The 21467-nt window shown below is 45.1% G+C and overlaps 1 protein-coding gene across 2 annotated transcripts in view; it reads left to right on the top strand.

Annotated features, from left to right (window-relative positions):
- The window catches only part of LOC106847957 (hormone-sensitive lipase-like), a 56435-nt gene extending 40480 nt beyond the window's left edge, over nucleotides 1–15955 (top strand). Inside the window, exons 5-10 of one of the 2 annotated variants that reach the window (XR_011498723.1) lie at nucleotides 6881–6960; nucleotides 7340–7526; nucleotides 8344–8522; nucleotides 9450–9613; nucleotides 10510–10869; nucleotides 15486–15955. The gene's annotated coding sequence lies outside the window, so the exon portion shown is untranslated. The remainder of the gene's footprint in view (nucleotides 1–6880; nucleotides 6961–7339; nucleotides 7527–8343; nucleotides 8523–9449; nucleotides 9614–10509; nucleotides 10870–15485) is intronic. The other variant, XR_011498724.1, reaches the window with a different exon arrangement.
- The last annotated feature ends 5512 nt before the right edge of the window (nucleotides 15956–21467 follow it).

The following is a 21467-nucleotide window of genomic DNA, read 5'->3' as shown; positions in this document are numbered from 1 at the left end:
ATGTCCAGGCTTCTTAATATTAAGAAGCTGTTAAAAGTCCCATGTGAGGTTCCTTAGGAAAACCTGCATCAGAGGAAACTGTGTGGTGAGTGTGCAATCCCACAGCACCTGTGCAAATAATCAGGCCAAATGGAGTGAGAGCAGCCTTGTTCCAGCATCAAGAACACTCTTCCTTGGAGATGATCTCTGTTCAAAAGGAAAGTGACCGTTGGAGAAATGTTGTGTTTCCATAGAAAAGTCCAGCAAGCAGAATGTTGTGATGATCAGATTGTGGCCCTCTTCACTGTTTCTCTGCTGTTTTGCATCTCTGTACAAACTGCAGGGAACTGGTGGAGACGCAGACTGGGTTTTAGCTGATAGAGATGGAGTTGTGTTTCCCTCCTCCTGTGCAGAAGGCAGTTGACCTAGAGGCCTGATGTTCCCCTCAGACTCACTCAACTTCAGACAGTTCTTCCTCACTTTAGGCCTCTGGCCTCCATTTTCTCAGAGCATTTCCTTTAGAAATGTAATTGCAATCTGTCATTTCAGATTCTTTCTCTGCAATTTTGAAATGTATATAAGTCCCCTTAAAATTTTCTTCCCAGTTTTACAATCCAGGGAATGTCTTTCTCAAGGGCCTGGGCCCATCCCTTTGAAACGTAATCCTCCTGGGAGATCCTGCCCCTGCCTCCCAGTCTCTGAGGGAGGGCAGGAGCCTAACTTGGGTGGATCCATTTACAACCAGGGTATAACACTACCTCCTGTCGGAATTTCATGAGAAGTTTTACTTTCCTTTGGGTAAGGCTGATTAGTAAACACAAGTGGCCCTCATTTGCCTCAAGCTGCTTTTAAAATCTCTCCAGCCTTCTGTTTCAGAGGTTAAGTTCAGTCTCTCCTCTATTGTGCTGGTCTTGAATAAAGTCTTTCTGCCTCTTTAATTTTGTCTACTGCAATTTTTACTTTGACATTCCCTGCCTGTAAATTATCCTGTTGTCTTGTACACAGTGTCAATCCTCACCACATTTTCAAATTCTCCAATTTCTTTCCTTATCTGGCTACAATCCTCCAAATGAACATTTCCAATTTTCCTCCCTCCCTTCCGACTTGGGCTTCACAGTAGGAGATGACCTCACTGCCCAGAACCTTCTGGGGTCCCAGGTTGCCTCCTACACAGCCATTGTCCCCAGGATCTGAGATGTACTGTGAGCTAAAATCCAACAACTTGAGAAAGACCTGGAAGGTGCCCCACCACAGTGGCCCTGACACCAATAGTGTGCCCATTCCACATACATTGTCACCTCACCTTTATGGAACAAGATCACATAGGTGTTTAAAGATATTTTGTCATAAAACCCAACAACTCCAGTGGACAAGCAGGTCCCTGTCATGTCAGCCACCCCCATGCCCACACAGGACCACCCTGTCCAGGGCCCTCGCCAGCCTCAGACTCAGGCCAGACATCTGTGTCTTCATTTTTTTTCTTTAGTCATTGTTTTTACAAAATCCATGCACCTATTCTAAGGAGAGTGCACAAACAGAACCTGGGAAATGGTAAATAGAATCTGTCCTCTGGTTCTGTGCACTTCCTGCTCCTTTGGTCTCTGGGGTATACGGCTGAACACTTAGAGACCCAGTGACAATGTGGAGTGTGGATTAGCAGAGGTATGCATTCAGGGGTGGCATGGATAGGTGGGGTGTGTGCAGAATCTGGAATAGGAATATTAAAGCCTGGGTGGGTTTCGGGGTGTTAGGTGTAATTTGGGATCTAGTGGGGCCATGCAGAATGGCTCTTTTTTGGGGTGTTCCAGGATGAGGTAAGGATTCTGAGTGGAGAGCATACCTACATGTTGAGGGAGGAGCAACTGGAGGTGATGTGATGAAGGTGGGCTGCCATCCTTCTAGACTTGGTTGGGCATGACAGTGAGATAAACCTTTGGAGAAAAGAATAAGATTCTTGAAGACTCGTATTAATGCCCTGACACTGGGAACAAGACAGAGCTCCAGATATTCAGGCAGAAGGGGACAAGAGACAGGAGATAAGGGGGAGAGGGAGATGAGCATCCAGTGAGGGCTAGGAATCTGGAGAGTGATAAAGGATTAGACAACAGAGGACACCATGAACACAAAAATCTTGAGCTGAAGGCATTGAGGGAATAAGTCAGGAAGGGAGTTTGCACACAGAGTAGTCAGACTAGAAAAGGGATCTGGGATGGAGCCTGGTAGAAGGTGGGGAAGGCAGGGCCGGGATGGCAGTGAGGACCAAATTGAGGACCAGAGTTTTCCAGTCTCTGGATCTGACCAGTTAAGACATGTTCAAGTTGCTCTCAAAGCCTGGGAGCACTGTAGAAAATCCAGATCTCACCCTTGTACCCTGAGCCCTCCTTTAGCTGAGTCAACAAGTGAGGCACGTCCCCAGGGGATTTTTGTGTCAGTGAGTAAGGCTGAATGGGAGCCTGGGGACAGGCAGGGGAGGGCAGATGTGGGGTGGGAATTGGGAGCAGAACAAAGCTGGAGTGTGTGGAGTCTATTCCTTCTTTGTTGACTAGTCAGAGGGAGCTTCCTGTGAGTCCACAGGTGAGAGCTGTGTGACAGGTGTCAGTGAGGAGTGGTAGGTGCCATGACAGTCTGGACACCTGTCCTCCTCTAATCCAGGACTTACCACTTCCATTTGTGATGTATCTGCTCTCTCCACTTGACCTTATGTTAGTGGGTGTGATAGAACTCAGGTCATGATGAGGAGTTCTGGCTCCCTGGTCACATTATCTCCCACATTCAGACACTCTATCTCTCCTGAGATGTAGGAACAGGTCAGGAGATGTTTTTCTATTGTTGTAGAAGGCATGGTCTTGCTCAGAACTCTAGGAGTCTGCATGGAATTCTCTTATTAGGTCCTGCCAGAGGCTCCACAAAGCACCTTCCACCCTTCTGACATGGGTTGGGTGGAGGTACATGTGCAGGAACTTGTCCTTTCCTCTGGAGGGTGTGTCCAGCATGCCCCAGACTATTGGAGCCCTAAAACCCTCATAGTTGTAGCAGATCCCTGAACAGTCACAGATGTGGATGGCCCTACAGCCCATGGAACTCTCACACTGGGCTTAAAGTGTTGATAACTAGAGCTGGCCCTGTCACTGATGTCATTGTCAAGACTGATGTCACTGTCTTTGATCATCGATATCAACAGGCAACTACTTCCACTCTTTGGAGCACAAGTGTCTTACTAAGGCATTCAGGATACTTGCCACTTCTTGTTCATCTGTAGCAAGAAAACTTCTAGTTCTCGAGAAAATATTTGCAAATCAAATATCTGACAATAGGTTAATCACCATAATATATAAAGAACTCACACAACTCAACCACAAAAAAACAAACAGCCCAATCAAAAAATGAACAAGGATATGAATAGACATTTCTCCAAAGAAGATATACAGATGCCCAATAGGCACATGAAAAGACATTCAACACTGCTAATCATCAGGGAAACACAAATCAAAACTACACTAACATATCACCTTAAACCCATTAGAATGGCTATAATCACCAAGATGAAAAATAACAAATGTTGGAGAGGATGTGGAGAAAAGGGAACCCTCATACACTGCTGGTGGGAATGCAAACTGGTGCAACCACTATCGAAAACAGTATGGAGATTTTTCAAAAAATTAAAACTAGAAGTACCATATGACCCAGTCATCCCACTACTGGGTATCTGTCCAAATAACTCGAAATCAACAATTCAAAGAGACTTATGCACTCCCCTGTTCACTGAAGCATTAGTCACAATAGCCAAGATGTGGAAGCAACCCAAGTGCCCATTGACTAATTATTGGATAAAGAAGATGTGGTATATACATCCAATGGAATACTACTCAGCCATAAAAAAAAAACAAAATTGTCCCATTCCCAACAACTTGGATGGACCTTGAGGGTGTTATGTTAAGTGAAATAAGCCAGACTGAGAAAGACAAACACTGTGTGATTTCACTCATATGTGGAAGATAAACGAACACATGGACAAAGAGAGCTGTTTAGTGGTTACTAGGGGAAAGGGCTTGTTGGGTGGGCACAAAGGGTGAAGGGGTGCAGTTACATGGTCACTGACAAATAGTCACGTGCTACTGAAATTTCACAATATTGTAAACTATCATAACCTCAATAAGAAAAAAAAACTTCTATTTCTCACCGTTAAGTATGAGATAAGCTGTAGATCTGTAGGTTTTTTATGACTTGAGTTGACGTGGAATTGACCTGGAGGATGAACACATCCATTTGCTCTGCGAGGCAAGGCCAGCTTCACAGGCTCAAGAGCCTGTGCGCTCATTTAGAAGGGCCTAGGGTAGGTTTAATGCTCTGCTTTTACCATCTTGAAATTCTTCATGATATTTGAACAAGGAGCCCTGATTTTCACTTTACACTGAGTCTTGCAATTTACGTAGCTGGTTCCGCCCCTTGGTAGTGACCATTTTCCCAATGGGCTCCCTTGGGAAATAAAAGTTGACCCTATTGGGAGATGCACTTTAAAATTTGGCCATTAGAGGGAAGCACCGCCACAGTGTAACTTGGAGGGTTGTAAAGAGAGATGTAGAAGAAGTTGGCTTTTTCTACTCTATTTAAGTCATTCTGTGTCTCTAACAGCGGCGCCCCCCTCCCTGCCTACCTGCCTCACCACTCCCACCTCTGCAGCTCACAGAGGGAAGGTTCTCCAGGCCCGATGTACTTCAGAGATTCAGATTTTGGAGTCCACATCCAAGGGGGAAAAGAAGAAATCAAAGCTAGTTGGCTCCAATGTGAATAGCGTTAAATAGACATCACAAAGGCCACACAGAGTGTTGGTCTTAGGAAAATACTTGAGATATGGGGATGGGAAGGGGTGTGTTATGGTGATGAGGAAAAAAGGAGCTGAGTCCTCATCTTCCAAGAGGGAAGACCTTAGGTAATGCCTGGAAGTGAAAAATCAGTAAGTAGCCTCAGAGCATGTTATTCAGAGATGACTGGTTCCGTCCAGAGGAGCTGCTGCTGTTTGGGGCAGATCTCCTCAGTGTGGCCCAGACAGGAGAAGCCAGGACCTTCCTGTGATCACTCTGAACAGAACACACAGAGACAGTGGGCTTATCGTGGCCAAGTCCAGTGTTGTCACAAATATAAGAAAGAGAATATCCAACAGCAGGGAGCCAGGACTGGTTTTCCTCAGTGTGAATATCAGGAACAGAATAATAATTTCGTTGTTGTAGCTAAAATGCGCTGCATGACAACTTTAAATCTCCTTGGGGTTATAGGTCATTCACATCGAAACAATGTGCCCCCTCTGGGCAAGACTTACACAGCTGATTAAGATTCTTCCAAGAATCACAAACTTCTTAGGTCACTGTCTGTATGACACATGATGGGTACTGACATGTTCTCTCTGTTTGTTTTTTTGACATCAGGAGCATAGAATCAAAAAATTAGAATGCTTGGCTCATAACCCAGTATCATCACAAGTCCATACACGGCCTACCTTCCCTTTTAAGAGAACTATTACTTATTTACCTTAATTTTATTTTTTACTTATATATTTGGAATCAAGTTCTCATTGCAGCTTCCAGAAGATCAATGAAGGGCAGGACTTGGGGTTCAGCTCACTAAGGAAGCTCTCCCTACTTCCTGGATGAAAAACCTGGGAAATCAAGACCCTGTGTTGGTGCCACAGCACTTCTGCAGGCTCTTGGTAGAGATAAGCTAGGGACCCACTGGCTCCATGGCCCTGACTGCCGGGATAAGCTCCACCTGCATCTCACAAGAACCGCTTCCCTCTTCCAAACATGAATCTGCTGTCAGAGACTCTGGGAACTGCTGTCCTTAGATTCTCAGGCTTGTGTGTGCTTTTCAAGGGAGTTAGAAAAAATGAGTTAGGTCAACTTGGGGTGTCTGTCCTGGGTAACATGGGGCACCTCCAATGTAACATGCCCACAAGCAAGACCTTTATTCCTCCACCTCCCAACCCGATCCTCCCAGAGTCTTCCTCTTCTCAAAGTCAACTCCATCCTCCCCAGGACTCAAGTTGGAAATCTTGGTGTTATCCTTGGTGCCTCTGTTGCTCTCCCGCTAATCTCTAATCCACATGCAAACCCTGCAATCCATCTACAGAATATAAATAGAATCCAAACACTCAGGTCCAAACCACCACCATCCTACATGGGGTTACTGTAATAGTCTCCAAATGGGTCTTCCAACCGCCTCCTTGTCCCCACTTCCCTTCTATCTGTCTGCTCAGTGTAGGATCTCTGAATCCTCAGAGATGAATTCTTTTAAAGCCCAAATCAGGTCATTCTTTTTCTGCTCAAGCCCTCCTGCCACTCACATCTCAATCACACCAAAATGCAACGTCCTCACCACAGCCCACAGGCCCAGGTTAGTGATGCTCACAGTGCTGGTCTGCAACAAGACGGGGAGATTTCACCAGAAGGTCAATCAACTCAGTGCTTTGGTGGAGAAAGTATTTGACCACGTGTTTTAAAACTTTTTGATATTTTTTTATGAACTTCACCCCCAAATTAAAGTCTTTGGACTTTAAAAAAAAAAAAAAAAAGGAAACTTAGAGAATTTCCAATTAGCCCTGGGACTACTCAAGGAAATTTGTTCTCTCTCTTCCTATAAAGCAGATATTAAACTAATTTGGGCTTATTTGGTATGTTAAATTACATGAGAAGCATTGTCAAATAAGTGATAAACCTTTTTAGGTGGTATTATGTGGGTAAATGTTATGATTAAGTGTTTTAAAAATTATCAGTCATAATTCTAGTTACTACCGTAAAGTGTTGTTTGTCATGGAAATTGTTTACCAATTGTCATTTTTAGGTCTTTTGTCAATTACAGATAGTTATTGGTTTACTCTGATGCTTTTGCAAATATGTTTCACCTTCAGAGAAATTCATGGAAAGGACTCTGACATTTGCTCTAGAATACAGTTTTCTGATAGACCTTCAGATCATAAAACTGAATCAGGTAAGAAGCTACAGAACTGTAATGGAGAAACTGATGACTTCATGAAACTACTAACAAAAGATCAAGATCAAAAGTTGACCACATGGGACTAAATTAACTAAGGATGATTATAACTTTTATGACTTTTCATTTAAAATATTGCTGATTTTTTTAATGTTTTTTAAGATTTAAGGAAACCTTTTCTCCTTCCTCTTAAGCTAACTATGACTTTCAACAATTTGACAAATAATACTTTTGTAGGCAGAATTGAAACATTTATCTTTTTCTCCCAACTTGATCCCGCCAGAATTTGAAAACTCTTAGTGAGTGACTTTTGTTATTTTCATAGTGATATATTTATTTGCACAAGTTCAATAAGAATCTGTTCTCCTTATAACAGGACACAATTGGAAACACTGGTTATATTACCAAAGCTTTGACTGGAAGGTCATATTTGAGAAAAACAGGCATAGACTCAGATATGATCAGACAGCTTTTGAGAAACAAAGATTGGACTTTATGAAATAAAGCCACTTGGAAATATTGGCCTGGTACCTTGTTTACAGGGTTCCCAGCAAGCTTACTGGGTAAGTAAAGAAGGTCATTTATCTGGCAGGTGCAAGGAACCTCAATATTTTGGGGAACCTCAAAAGAAGAGAATAACTCACCCAAATCTGTAGGCGTTACAGGTTTTGTCTGATAAGTCTTTGGCTTGGCTTTCCTGGCCTCAAGAGGCCTTTAAAATTCAATCTGAGATTCCTTATTAAAAGTTCCAGCAAAGCAGGTTTACAAGAGCCTATATGATCAATTGCTATTCTTGCTGCACTTATGTAAATAATTGGGCCAAATTTATTGAAACTAAACTTATTTTGTGAACCAGTTAGTCTTAATTTGGCTACCTTTGGGAAAAATGAGGATGATTTTAGAGAGAAAAATTATGTTTCAGTAGAAACTATAGTACACATTTGCAGATATTAGATTCTAGTTTTGTTAACTGTCTGAGTATTTTGTTTTCTGCCTGTAAATTGAACTGGATCCTGAATTCTTCTAGTCTTCTGAAATATCTGGCTACAAATCTCCAAACTAATGTTTTCGATTTTTTCCCTCATTTTTATTTGAAATCATGGAGAACTAAAACCACCTTTGTTCCTGACCCCTAAAAACTAAAGCTGGACAACTAGATTTAAACTTAAGAGACATCACCACAATAACATGCCTGTTGCTATGTAAGCCACTCAGAAGGATACCTGAACACTCAATGACATCATCAGAAACACTTCAAACAGCAAAAGATGCTCTGACTCTGACATCTAAAAATCTTCTTGACTGGCTGCCCCCTAGGCTCAGGAACTGGTTTGTAATTTGCTCCAAATATTAACCTTGTTTTTCTTTTTGTTTCCATAGAAATGCCTCTGTTAAATACTTGATTCCCTACTTCCACAGTATAGGCCTAGCTTTGGGGGCCCACCTGCATCACTGCCTCCTAAAATGAATTTAACTGGACTGATCTATTATCAGGACAATGAGATGGAACAATCTACCATCTCAGCTTCTGGACTATGAAACTTCTTAAAGTTTAAAAGGTGGGATTGTGGGGGGTCAGAATTGGCCACCCCAAAATGCGTCTCTTTGGCATAAGGATTATTTGGGGCTGGTTACTTTTAAGAAACTACAGACAGGGGAACAGTTCTGAAAACCAAGTAGAAGTTGTCCTTTGTAAGAGACATTTATATTTGTAAGGGAACTTTCATTTGTGAAGTTATCTCCCTCTCTGTACAAGGAATAAGAGGATGATCTTATCTCTAGAAACTCTAATCAATGTGGAAGGCAAGGACTTAAATCTGCATACTAACCTTACTGTTTACTGTGCTTTTCTGGTAAATTCCCATAACTGACTCCCCCTACCCCCAACATTGTCCTCTGTCTTTAGCTGAAGATGGTATTTAAGCTGGCAGCCTTGGCCACATGGTCAAGTTACCCAGTTTTCCTGAGTTTCTTCCATGTATACATGTTACAAAGCTTTGTTTGATTTTCTCCTGTTATTCTGTCTCATGTCAATTTAATTCATAGCCCAGCCAGAAGGATCCAGAGTGGCTAGAGGAATTGTCTTGCTCCCTGACACGCCTCTATGACAAGAGGTCCTGGTGTAGCTCTGGGGCTCATCATTTGAAGGGAAAAGCCAGATGGGGATGAGAGAGAGGGAGGGTGACTGTGTACCCCCACCCTGAGCTATGGGGACTACTCAAGACATGATGCCCCAGGCTTCTGCTTGTCCAAAAAAGGGCTTGCATGTGTGTGTGTGTGTGTGTGTGTGTGTGTGTGTGTGTGTGTGCGGCGAGGAATCACTGCAGAAGAATGCAGTGGACTCAGCAATTCCCAGGGAACAAAATATAGATAGAAGGGAAAGAGAAAGAAGGGGACAGGGAGGCTGGAATAGGAGAGGGAGGAGGAGGGACTTGGGCAGAGACCCCGCCCCCAGCCCACATGACTCAGGAGGCTCTCCTGCCCAGGAGGAGGCTCAGCACAGAGCGCAGAAGGACAGCAGTGCTTGTGAGCCTTTCTGGGGCATAAGCTCTTCTCACGGAGGGAAGGTCAGAGCAAGCAGCAGATGCCATGGAGACCCCTTCAGCCACCACCCACAGAGGGCACATCCTACATGGGTTCCTGCTGGCAGGTGAGAGAGGGCAATTCCCTGAGGGTGGGCTGGAGACGGGAGAACAGAGAACTTCTGGGGTCTCCTGGGGAGGACAGGGCTCTGAGAGGGGACAGAGGTCTTCTGTTTGGACACGATGGGAGAGGACATGGGAGCAGAGTAGGATTGGGGGAGGGGACCCAGCAAAAGGAAAATCTCATGATCTGGAAGTGGTGAGGGGCAGGAAAGCCTCAACTGCTGTACCTATTCAAGTTAGGTATCACTGGCCAATAATATTTGAAATTTGATGATAATACTAATAATTTATTAGAGGATGACACAGAAAAAACTTAACTAGGGACACTAAACATTGTCTTTACCCACAACCCTCAGAAATTGACAAATAAACACCAGGATGTGGAGGGCCCTGGGAACACTCGTCCATTCACCCACAGGTGTTTGCAGCCCGTTCCAGGCCTTAGGGGAACAAGATCAGAGAAGTCCCTGCCCTCAGGAACTCACACCCTGTGGGGATGAGGAGAGAGAAGCAAGAGATCTAGAATGTGATGTCAAGGACTGACATTGTCATGAACGGAAGAGAGCAGGGAAAGGTCAGAAAGTGAAGATGGAGGGTCTTCAGAACAGATGGTCAGGGAAGGCATCTCCCAAGGATGCCTGTGAGAGTGAGCAGGGTGCTGAGGGCAGGGAGGGAGTAAGCTGGGCAGACACCCGAGGAAGAGTGTTAGGAACAGAGGAAATAAGAAGTTCAAATGGGCTGAAGTAATGGTGGTCATGTTGCTGAGCTTGACCAGTGGACACACACACACACAAACTCCAAGTCTAAGACATGAAGAGACCTGCTCAGGACCCAGGGCCTCATCTTTCCATCCCAATTTATATGCCCAAATATTGATTGATCTCTCTCTCTTCCCTCCTAGTCTCATTCTTAACCTTCTGGAACCTGCCCACCAGTGCCAAACCCATTATTGAATCAGTGCCGACCAATGCTATTACAGGGATGGAGGTTCTTCTCTTTGTCTACAATCTGCCTGAGGATCTTGCAGGCTGTGCCTGGTACAAAGGGGACAAAGTAGATCCCAAACTTGAAATTGCATCATTTGGAATAAAGACATCAAAAATTACCCCAGGGCCTGCATACACCAGTCAACACAAATTATACCCCGATGGATCCCTGCTGTTCCGGAACGTCATCCCAGAGAACACAGGATACTACACCCTACTAGTCACGAGGAAGAACTCCCTAGTTGATACAGCAATTGGAGAGCTCCACATATACTGTGAGTGATTCCTCTCTGTCCTCCGGGTGTTGGGTGGGATGATTCTACTTCACACACACAGGATTGACAGGCCTGGACTGGGCCTACATCCCCCTCTGCATTATGTCTCATGTACAGATTTGAACATTTACTGCAGGACACAAACAGTGGAGAAAAACATCAAAAGCTTGGAATTTCTTTCCTGGAATCTGGACCCTGTAGACATCCCCTCCAGAGAGATGGGCTGGGCTAACTCAGCAGAGGGAGATGAGTCTCAGTGCAGCCCCTTGGGGCGCTCTCTGGGACCATGGCCCTGAGGTAGATCCTGCAGGATCAGAGCCTGGCCTGAGGGGCCCCGTGGGATCCGCACAGAGAAACTCAGCCCTGAGAAGTCCCTGTCCGGACACCTGTCCCAGGGCTACTGACTCCAGTGACCCTGGGGAGCCTGTGCTAGGGCTGAGTTGTGGCCTCCTGGGCAGGGCTGACAGGGAGCAATGTTTTCCCGGCCATCCCAGTCCCAAGGCTCCTGAGCTGGTCACCAGCCAGGGCTCAGCCCCAAGAGCCACATCTGGGCAGGGACACAGCCTGATCCTTCACCTGAGACTCAGCATGGAGAGCACAGGTGGACAAGGTCCCCAGGCCATTAGCTGACAGCCCTGGGGACCTTAGCAGACTCCAGAGGAAGGTCAGTTCCCCAGGGAGGAACAGAGGAGAGAAGATGCTGCTGGCAGCTCCTCACCCACCAGGGATCAGGTCCAGGGGCATTGTCTCTTGGAAAGTAACAACAACAGATGCCACTTATTCAAGAAGCTCCCCTCTACCAAGATTAAGTGAATATTTTAAGGTTAACTCACTGACGACCTGCAGCCAAATATTTATCCTACTTCGTTGAGGGGAAACTGAGGCACAGAGAGATATCATCTCTGAATCAGAGTCACATAGACCATGAGGGGCAGATCAGTCACAGGAAGACACAGCCCCATCCTCCCTTTCAGCAAAGGGGCCTTATTAGGTGTGTGTGGACCCCAAGAAAAATGGTCAGTTCAGGTCCTTTCTTCTTAGGCAGGCAGAACACCAAAGGAGAGATTCTGTTCTAGGGAATGAGAGCAAATGGAGAATTCATCCATGTTTATTCTAGAACTAAATTACCTGCATCAACAATCAGAGTCAGTGCAGGGAATCTCCAGGCCACCCCCTCAGGTAGCCGATCCACACCTCCCTGCACTGGACTTGATATCACTTATTTGTTTCCTGATGTGTTGGGGTGACTCCCACTAGAGTATAAGAGAAAGGACTTTGCCATCTCATTCCCCACTCTACACCTGTGTCCAGCACAGAGCCCATATGGAACAAACTCTCAACTGCTACTGACGAAGGGGGGAAGGAATGAATGGTGAATGAACGAATGATCCAAAATCTCTTCAGCGACTGGAATCTGGATGCAAAGTCCTTGGAATTTTCTCCACACAGGACAGGTTCTCTGACCCTCCAGGGGCTGAAGCCCGTGTCTCAGGTCTTTTACTGCTCTCTAGGGAAATACTCCTTCCTGCAATTGGTCTGAGACACTGGGATATTAATGATAATTTTCCCACATGAAAGAATTTAAAATTCTCCTCAAATTTCTATCTCATAACCACCAAACGCGGATGGACCGTGAGGGCCAGATTTGCAGCAAGTTCAGACTCCCGCCTTTACACCACTCACCCCTTCTGCATTTGCACACATCCACTCCTGCCCTCAGCAGAGACAGAAGAGACCTTAAAGACCAAGGGCAGAGATCAGGTCCCTCTGCCAAAGCCAGGCAGCTCCTGACTGTCCCCTCACTCTTTTCTGGATCATTCTTTGGACTCTATCATTTATTGGGTCCCTGGCTCATGTCAGTTACAGTCACCTGGGAGGATCTGATCCACATCTTTGCCCTGAGGCCTGTGTACTCACCTGACTGCCTCACTTGCTCCTGGTCCTCATATGTTATTTATGCTCAAACCACAGACCCACCTTACCCATCTCTAGGAGAATCTTGAAAATGGTGCCTCAGAGAAAACATACCTCGCTGGATGATGGAGGTGTGCACAGTGGGAAGGAATCACCCCCTTGTTGGCCAGACAATCAGCTGGTCAGTGAAGAACCAGCAGAGGCATGGAGGGCGAGGTTGGGGGGGGCTCTCTGATTCTCCTCCTTTGTCTTTTCAAGACCAAACTCTGCTAACATAGTGATTGAGAAAGTCTGTGCTTTCTCCTAAAGAACTGGTGGCCTTACATTCTCTGAGTGCTCTGATACTCATGCCTTTGTCTTGAGATACACAAACCTACGTCATTCTCTCAAGGACTCGGGTTGGCTGAATGGTGAGAGATGCCAACTCTAATTCTCCCATTTTTCAATCAGGTTATTTGGTTTTGTTGTTGCTGTTATGTTTAGCAGTTCTTGGTATATTCTGGATATTAACCCCTATTTGTATATAATTTGCAAAATATTTTTTACCATTTCAAAGGTCACCTTTCACTCTGTTGATTGTGTCCTTTAATGAACTGGCTTTTCATTTTGACAAAGTCCAACTTATCTATTTCTTCCCTTTTTTCCTGTGTTCTTAGTGTTACATTCAAGAAATCACCACCAAATCCAATGTCATGAAGATTTCCCCCTATGTTTTCTCTTAAGAGTTTTATAGTTTTAAGTCTTACTTTATGATCTGATCCATTCTGAGATAATTTTTGTATATGGTGGAAGGCTGGAGTGAACGTCCAAGTTCATTCTTCTGTATGTTGATATCCAGTTTTCCAACACTGTTTGCTGAAACGACTGTCCTTTCTCCACTGAATGGTCTTGGCTCCCTTGTCAAAATCATCTGATCACATAATCGAGGCTTTATTTCTGGATCTCTATTGTATTCCATGGCCCATGTGTCTGTCTTTATGTCGGTGCCACATTATTTTGATCCGTGTGTGTGTGTGTGTAAGAAGATTGGCCCTGAGCTAACATCTGTTGCCAATCTTCCCATTTTGCTTGAGGAAGATTGTTGCTGAGCTAACATCTGTAAAATTTATGTGGCATGCCACCACAGTGTGGCTTGATGAGCGGTGCTAGGACCACACCCGATATCCAAACCAGTGAAGCCCAGTCCGCCAAAGCAGAGCGAGAGAACTTAACCACTATGCCACTGGGTCACACCCAGTTTTTGATTCTTTAGCTCTGTGGTAAGTTTTGAAATCAGGAAGTGTGAGTCCTCCAATTTTGTTCTCCATTTTAAAGAATGTTTTAACTATCAGGGTCCTTTGAATTTTAGGTTGGATTTTTCGATTTCTGCAAAAATTTCATTGGATTTTGATATGGATTATAGGGAATATGCAGATAGTTTGGGGTATATTGGCATCTTAACAGTATTAATCCTTCCCTTCTGTGAACATGGATGTCTTTCCATTATCTGCGTCTTCTTTAATTTCTTTCAGAACACTTGGGACTTTGCAGTGTGCACATCTTCCACCTTCTTAGTTAAGTTTATTCCTAAGTGTTTTCTACTATTTCATGCTTGAAAATGGACTTATTTTCTTAATTTCTTTATTGGATTGTTCATTGCTATTGTATATAAACATGACTTATTTTGAATGTGACTTTGTTTCCTGCAACCTTGCTGAATTTGTTTATTAGTTCTAATAGTGTGTGTGTGTGTGTTTGTGTGTGTGTGTGTGTATGTTTGGGTGATCTTTAGGGTTTTGTACATATAAGTATGCCTTCTGCTAAACGAGGTCACTTTTCTCTCTTCTTTTCCAATTTGGATGCCTTTTACTTCTTCTTCTTGCCTCATTGTTGTGGCTAGGACTCCTGTACTACACTGAATAGAAGTGGTGAAAGCAGCATCCTTGTCTTGTTCATGATCTTAGAGGAAAGTTTTCTGTGTTTCGTGATTAAGTATGTTGTTAGCTGTAGGCTTTTCATTTATGACTGTTGTCATAATGAGTAGCTTCCTTCTATTCCTAACAGTCCCTGTCTTTTTTTAAAACTATAACCACTTCTCTCTAGAGATTTCCTTCACTGTAGTATTCAATCCACAGGCCAGGAAGAAAAAGCCTTCCTCAGAGTGAGAAATCCTTTAGATTAGAAGCTCTTCGGGTCCTAAAGTTGTGAAGACTGGGTGGCACCACCCTCATTCCCTAATAAATTATTTAACAAGAAGTAAATGTTTTCCCACTATACGTAGCATTCCCTTGGCCCCAGAGATGGGCAGAGCTGACAGGCCTGCCTTCGACAACACACACGAAAGTGTATATAAGGAATGTGGCCTGACCTTTTCTGAAGTCAAAGAAAGTTCTAGGAAAAAAATCAATGAAAGTTCACAAGAGAAAAATTCTACCTGATGATAAGGTCATAGGACACATGGGATGAGAAGAGGTTCCTGGTCCTGATGCTACAGAGATGTCCAGGGGACTGATCAGGGATCATCCTGGGGTGATATAGGGGTCAAAGTGGGAGGTGGTGTCCCCTCCTTACAGATCATCACCTGAACAAAGACGCTTATGCTTCTGGAGGGGTCAGGGCCATCATTGGGTCACCTTTAGAGAGTGGCTGAGATCTCTCAGGAAGGAGTGTGGGCACAGGCCCAGGCCCACTCTCAGAGAGTCACCTCCTCTGTTTCTCCACAGAGTCAGTGTCAAAGCCCTCCATCCAAGTCAGCATAGGACATAAAGACCCCAATCAAAGAAAATAAGGACCCCGTGGCCCTGACCTGCCTCACAAATGACACCAGGATCTCCATCCAGTGGTTCTTCAATGACCAGAGTCTGTGACTGACCGAGAGGATGAAGCTGTCCCCCGACAACAGCACCCTCACCATAGACATCCTCAGGAGGGAGGATGCCGAGGATTATCAGTGTGAGGTCTCCAACACAGTCAGTTCCAGTAAAAGTGACCTCCTCAGGCTGGATGTAAGATCTGAGTCTGGCCCTCTGGTTCTCTTACCCTCATCTATGTTATTAAACTCTGAATGATTTTTTTCTTATCTGTAAAACAATGGTTCTGAGGCACTTTTCAAGTAGAGTTGTTGTAGTAGTCAATGAAAAGATGGAAATTCCTTAGAAGACTCTCATTGAATCAATAAATGCTCAGCAATGTGAACTGACTTTGTCATTATTGTTGGCTTAAGGCCACATTCCACTCTAGATCCCAGCTCTTGTTGGTCTCAGTGACACCACCTGCACAGTGGAATGCCAGACAGTGGTTGTGCAATGAGAGGTGGGAGCCCATGATAAGGTCTCAGGAATCACAGCTCTATCCCTCCTCCAGGGGGAGGCATGGATGGCGCCTGGACTGTGACATGGAAAACAGGAATAGACAGGAGGACATCCATGTGGGTATCAACACTGATCTTTTTCTCCCCATCTGATTCCTCTCAAAGAATTCCTAAAGTCTTCCTGAGCATCCTTATTTTCATGGCAATAGACTTATTGTGTAGGATCAGTACAACCCTGTCCTCCTTGTTACTAGAATATCAATGGAAAACTTGCTGGTAGACCCTCAGCTCTGAATCGATTGTCCTAGGTGACAATGATGCCCCTGGGATGAGATATGGCCCACACTTTAAGGAGCTAAGTTTGACTTGATAGGTATGTTGGGGATCTTGAGAAGAGAAGACGTCACTCAAAGTTATAGAGACTGCAGGTGAGTCCTGATGTCCAGGCTTCTTAATGCCAAGAGGCTGTTAAAAGTCCTGTCTGAGGTTCCTTAGGAAAACCTGCATCAGAGGAAACTGTGTGGTGAGTGTGCAGTCCCACAGCACCTGTGCAAATAATCAGGCCAAATCCAGTGAGAACAGCCTCATTCCAGCATCAAGAACACTCTTCCTTAGATATAAGCTTTGTTCAAAAGGAAAATGACTGTTGGGGAAATGCTGTCTTTCCATGGAAAAGTCCAGCAAGCACAGCCTTCTGATGATCAGATTCTGGCCCTGTTCACTGTCTCTCTCCTGTTTTTCACCTCTGTACAAATTGCAGGGAACTGATGGAGACGCAGACTGGGTCTTGGCCACTAGAGATAGCCATGTGTTTCCCTTCTGCTGTGCAGAAATCAGTTTTATCATGACATAGAGGCCTGATGTTCCCTCAGACTCCCTCAACTTTAGACAGTTCTTCCTGATTGTAGACCCCTGGCCTCCATTTTCTCAGAGCGTTTCCTTTAGAAATGTAACTGCAATCTGTAATTGCAGATTCTTTCTCTGCCCTTTTGAAATGTATATAAGTCTCCTTCAAATTTTCTTCCCAGTTTTAGGACCCAGGGGATGTCTTTCTCAAGGGCCTGGGCCCATCCCTTTGAAATGTAGTCCTCGTGGGAGATCCTGCCCCTGCCTCCCAGTCTCTGAGGGAGAGCAGGAGCCTAACTTGGGTGGATCCCTTTACAGCCAGGGTGTAAAACTACCTCCTGTCAGGATTTTATGGGAAGTTTTACTTTTCTTTCGAGTAAGGCTGATTAGCAAACACAAGTGCCTATAACGCCCTCTACCTGCAGCCTTTCATTTCATGGGTTGAGTTCAGTCTCTCTCCTTTTGCACTGGTCTCAAATAAAGTCTTTCTGCCTCTTTAACTTTGTCTGGTGCAATTTTTACTTTGACATTACCTGCCTATAAATGATCCTGTCATCTTCCACACAGTGTCAATCCTCACCATATTTTCAGATCCTCTAATTTCTTTCCTTATCTGGCTACCATCCCCCAAATGAAAATTTCCACTTTTCCTCCCTCCCTTCTGATTTGGCCTTCACAGCAGGAGATGACCTGACTGCCCAGACCCTTCTGGGGTCCCAGGTTGCCTCCGACCTGGTTTTTGTCACCAGGATCTGAGAAGCACTGTGAGCTAAAGTCCAATGACTTGAGAGAGATATGGAAGGCCCCCCACTCCAGTGGCCCTGACCCTAACAGTGTCCTCATTCCACACACATTGTCACCACACTTCAATGAACAAGATCATGCAGATTTTTATAGCTATTCTGTCACAAAACCTAACAACTCCAGTGGACAAGCAAGTCCTTACCACATCAGCTACTCCCACGTCCACACAGGACCACCCTGTCCAGGGCCCTCCCCAGCCTCAGGCTCAGGCCAGACATCTGTGTCCTCACTTCTTTGCTTTCTTCATTGTTTTTACAAACACCATGTACCTATTTGAAGGAGAGCCCACAAACAGAACCTGGGAAATGTAAATGGAATCTGTCCTCTGGTCTGTGTCCTTTCTTGCTCCTTTTGGTCTCTGGGGAATATGGCTGAATCCTCGGAGACCCAGTGACAAGGTGGAGTGTCGAGGAGTGGTGTGGATGGGTGGGGTCTGCATAGAGTCTGGAGAAGGAATAATAAAGCCTGGGTGTGTTTTGGGGTGTTAGGAGTGATTTGGGATCTAGTGGGACCATGCTGAAGGGTTCTTTTTGAAGGGCTTCCAAGATGGGGCTGAGAATTCTCAGTGACAAGCCAATCCCCTGTTGAGGGGGGAGAAACTGGAGGTGATGTAGTGACACTGGGGTGCCACCCTTCTAGCCTTGGTTGGGCATGATGGGTGAGATAAAGGTTTGGGGAAAAGAATAAGATACTTGAAGACTCCAATTAGTGCCCTGACACTGGGAACGAGACAGAGCTCCAGAAGTTCGTGCAGAAAGAGACATGGGATAGGGGATAAGGGGGAGGGGGAGATAGCATCCAGTGGGATCTGGGAGTCTGGAGACCAATGAAGGGCGGGAGAATAGAGGGCACCATGAATGCAGAAGTCTTGAGCTCAGGGCATTTGGGGAATTAAGTCAGGAAGGGAGAGTGAGCACAGGGTAGTCAGACCAGAAAAGGGACCTGGGATGGAGCCTGGGGGAAGGTGGGGAATGCAGGCAGGAGTGGCAGTGAGGACCAGAGGCAAATCGAGGGCTAGATTTTTCCAGTCTTCGGTTCTGACCAGTTGAGACATGTACAGTTTGCTCTCAAAGCCTGGGAGCACTGTGGAAAAGCTAGATGTCACCCTGGTACCCTGAACCCTACTTCAGCTGAGCCAACAAGTTAGCCAGGCCCCCATGGGATTTGTGCGTGAGTGAGTAAGGCTGAATAGGAGCCTGGGGACAGGCAGGGGAGGGCAAATATGTGGGTGGGGATGGAGGGTAGAACGAAGTTGGAGTGTGTGGAGCCTTTTCCTTCTTTGTTGACCAGTCAGAATGAACTTCTCATCAGTCCACAGGTGAGAGCTGTGTGACAGGTGTCAGTGAGGGGTGGTAAGTGCCAGGATCATCTGGACACCTGTCCTCCTCTAATCAAGGACATACCACTTCCATTTGTGATGCATCTGCTCTCCCCACCTGACCTTATGTTGGTGGATGTGATAGAACCCAGGTCATGATGAGGGGTTCTGGCTCCCTGGTCACATTACAGCCCATGTTCAGATGCTCTATCTCTTCCAAGCCCTAGGAGGAGGTCAGGAGCTGTTTTTCTATGACTGCAGAAGGCATATGCAGAAGAAAATGCAGAAGTCATGGCCTTGCTCAGAACCCTAGGAGTCTGCATGGAATTCTCTCATTAGGTCCTGCCAGAGGCTCCACAAAGCACCTTGCATCCTTCTAACATGGGTTGGATGGAGGTACGTGTGTAGGAACTTGTCCTTTCCCCTGGAGGGTGTGTCCAGCATGCCCCAGACTATTGGAGACCTAAAACCTTCATAGTTGTAGCAGATCCCTGAACGGTCACAGATGTGGATGACCCAACAGCACATGGAACTCTCACACCTTACCTAAATTGTTGACCTGGTCATTGATATCTTTGTCAACACTGAAGTCATTGTCTTTTTTTGTTGTTTTTTGCATGCTTTTTGTTGAGGAAGACTGGCCCTGAGCTAACAACTGTTGCAAATCTTCCTCTTTTTTTTTTTTTCCTCCCCAAAATCCCAGTACATAGTTGTATATCCTAGTTTTATGTCCTTCTAGTTATTCTATGTGGGATGCCGCCTCAGCATGGCTTGATGAGCAGTGCTAGGTCCAGACCCAGGATCCAAACTGGAAAACCCTGGGCCGCCAAAGTGGAGTGCATGGACTTAACCACTATGCCACCAGCAGTCATTATCTTTAATCATCAATAACAGCAAGCATCCACTTCCACCCTTTGGAGCACATGTGTCTTACAAGGCATTCAGAATACTTGCCATTTCTTTTTCATCACCAGGAGGAAAGCTTCTAGTTCTCACCATTAAGCATGATATGAGTTGTAGGTCTGCAGGTTTTTTATTACTTGAGTTAACGTGGAATTGACTTGGAGGATGAACACATCCATTGCTCTGCTAGGCAGGGCCAGCTTCCTAGGCTGACAGTCTGTGCACTCACTTAGTAGGCCCTGTGGTAGGTTTAATGCTCTGCTTTTGCCATCTTGAAATTCTTCATAATTTTTTAACAAGGAGCCTTGATTTTCACTTTACACTGAGTCTTGCAATTTACTACCTGGTTCTGCCCCTTGGTAGGGACCTTGCGTGGATGGGCTCCCTTGGGAAAAAAGTCTGACCCTATTGAGAGGTGCACTTTGAGATCTGGCCACTAGAGGGCGGCACACCACAGAGTAACCTGGAGGGCTGTGAAGACAGATGTAGAGGAATTTGGCTTTTTCTACTGTTTGTGTCATTATATGTCTCTAACTGCCCAGCCCCCCTTCACGGGCCCCCAACTCTGTAACTCACAGAAGAAAGGTTCTCTAGGCCTGATGTACTTCAGAGATTCAAATTTGGGCTCCACATCCAAGGGGGGAAAGAAGAAATCAAACCTAGATGGCTTAAATGTGAATAGCATTAAATAGACATCATGAAGTCCACACTGAGTGTTGGTCTTGGGAAAATATTGGAGATACGGGGATGGGAAGGGGTGTGTTACGGTGACGGGGAAAAAGGGAGCTGAGTCCTCAACTTCCAAGAGGGAAGACCTTAGATAATGCCTGGAAGTGAAAATCAGTAAGTAGCCTCAGAGCAGGTTTTTCAGAGATGACTTTGGTTCCATCCAGAGGAGCTGCTGCTGTTTGGGGTAGATCTCCTCAGTGGGGCCCAGACGGGAGAAGCCAGGACCTTCCTGTGATCACTGTGAACAGAACACACAGAGACACTGGGTTTATCATGGCCAAGTCCAGTGTTGTCACAAATATAAGAAAGAGAACATCCAACAGGTAGGAGACAAGACTGGTTTTGCTCACAGTGTGAATATCACAAACAGCATAATAATTTCATTGTTCTGGCTACAACGTGCTGCATGACAAGTTTAAATCTCCTTGGGGTTGTAGGTCATTCACATTGAAACAATGTGCCCCCTCTGGGAAAGCCTTACACAGCTGATTAAGATTCTTCCTAGAAGCACAAATGTCTTAGTTCTTTGTCCATATGACATATGATGGGGATGGACATGTCCTCTCTGTCTGTTTTTTTGACATCAGGAGCACAGAATTTAAAAATTATAATCTTTGGTTCATGACCCAGTATCATCACCAGTCTGTACATTGCCTGCCTTCCCTCTTTTAGAGAACCATTGTTTATTTAACTTAATTTTATTTTTACTCATATATTTGGAACCTCTAGTTGCAGCTTCCAGAAGATCTCCAAGGGTAAGACTGGAGGTTTGGCTCACTAATGAATGTCTCTCAA

The sequence above is a fragment of the Equus asinus genome, chromosome 26 (assembly GCF_041296235.1).
Source record: "Equus asinus isolate D_3611 breed Donkey chromosome 26, EquAss-T2T_v2, whole genome shotgun sequence".
Classification (NCBI taxonomy): domain Eukaryota; kingdom Metazoa; phylum Chordata; class Mammalia; order Perissodactyla; family Equidae; genus Equus; species Equus asinus.
The sequence above is the reverse complement of the archived record's forward strand: the minus strand, read 5'-3'. Positions and strand labels throughout refer to the sequence as shown.